The sequence below is a fragment of the Galeopterus variegatus genome, unplaced genomic scaffold (assembly GCF_000696425.1).
Source record: "Galeopterus variegatus unplaced genomic scaffold, G_variegatus-3.0.2 Scaffold5781, whole genome shotgun sequence".
In the NCBI taxonomy this organism is placed as follows: Eukaryota; Metazoa; Chordata; class Mammalia; order Dermoptera; family Cynocephalidae; genus Galeopterus; species Galeopterus variegatus.
Window position 1 is genome coordinate 97,589 of NW_007731892.1, and position 1,900 is coordinate 99,488.

A 1,900-nucleotide genomic window follows, 5' to 3' on the forward strand; every position below is an offset into this window, starting at 1 on the left:
GCCTGAGGCAGTGGAAGGTATTACATGGCAACAGGGCAAGAGCATGCTGATGTGCTTTCTTCCTCTCCTTATAAAGCCAATAGTCTTCTCCCATGATAACCCATTAACCCATTAACCCATTAATCCATGAATGCATTAATTCATTCAGAGGGCATAGCCTCTCATGGTCCAATCATCTCTTCAAGGTCCCACCTTTCAAATACCATGTTGGAGATTAAGCTTGAACATGAGCTTCGGAGGGGACAAACATTCAAATCATATCACTTACCTTATTTAATCTCTACTGCAATTCTCTAAGATAAGGATTATTACCCCCATAATACAGACAAAAAAAATGCTAGGTGTCAAGAGCAGCTGGTGAGAGGATAAATAAGTTCCAAACCCAGATAGGAGTAATATTGTCTCTCTCCGGTGCCTTCTTCCCAACATCACTTATACCAAGTGAAGATGTCTATACATTCAGAATGCTGTGGGAAGATTCTTGGGTGATGTCAGGAATTGAATTTTGATTATCTGTAAAACAATGATTTCCAAATCTATCATCAGTAACACATAGAGAGCTTTTTAAAAACATAGGTGCCTGCATCTGTACCTGGCATTTTTGATTCAGGAAGTTTAGGGAATTCTTGGAAATCTGTTATCTTAAGGGCTCTGATGCACAAACAAGTTTTGGAAATACTGTTCTTAGTAACATCCAATTCCAAGATGCATTGATTTTATAAGATTGGCCACCAATGTTATTTGGTAATTAATTAATAAGGTAATTAATCTGAACATAGGACAGCTCTCTTTGAACAGGAATGTTTGCAACTGTTTAAAGTAACTTGCTANTGTTATCTTAAGGGCTCTGATGCACAAACAAGTTTTGGAAATACTGTTCTTAGTAACATCCGATTCCAAGATGCATTGATTTTATAAGATTGGCCACCAATGTTATTTGGTAATTAATTAATAAGGTAATTAATCTGAACATAGGACAGCGCTCTTTGAACAGGAATGTTTGCAACTGTTTAAAGTAACTTGCTAGTGGGGCCGGCCCGGTGGCGCACTGCTACAGTGCACTGCTTGGGAAGCGCGGCGTCGCTCCCGCCAAGGGTTCGGATCCCACATACAGACCGGTTCCCGCTCACTGGCTGAGCGAGGTGCGGGTGCAACACCGAGGGTTGCGATCCCGTTGCTGGTCCCAGTCCGGTATGGGCGTGACATGGAGGGTTGCGATCCATTGCCGGACACGAAAAAAGACAAAAAAAAAAAAGAAAGTAACTTGCTAGTGAAACTATTCTGTATGATACTGTAATGGTGAATGCATGACATTGTGTTTAGCAAAACCCATAGGACTGTACAACACAAAGAAGAAACCCAAATGTAAATCGTAGTTAATAATAATGTATCAATATTGGTTTATAATTGTAACAAATATTCCACACCAATGTACAAATGTTAACAATAGGAGAATCTGTGGGAAGGAGAGGACGTGAACAGTCTGTACTTTCCACTCGATTTTTCTGTAAAACAACAATTACTATAAAAATAAAGTCTATAACTAACAATAATTTATTGGATGTTCTCAAATGGCTAGAAGAGAGGAGCTAAAATGCTCTCATCACAAAGAAAAGATAGATTTTTACAATGATGAATATGCTAATTACCCTGATTTGATCACCACAAATTGTACACATGTATTGAAATATAACTCTGTACCCCATAAATATGTACAATGAATACATGTAAATTAAAAAATAAATACATTTTTTTAAAAAATAAAATCTATTAATAAATAAAGTAACCTGCTAGAGGGACCAAAGTCATTAATTCTATCCAGATGTGTGTCATTTGCTCTGTTTTTCCAAAGGCTTGCAGTCCTAAATCTGGTCAGTCCTCTCATAAATACTTTGTCTGT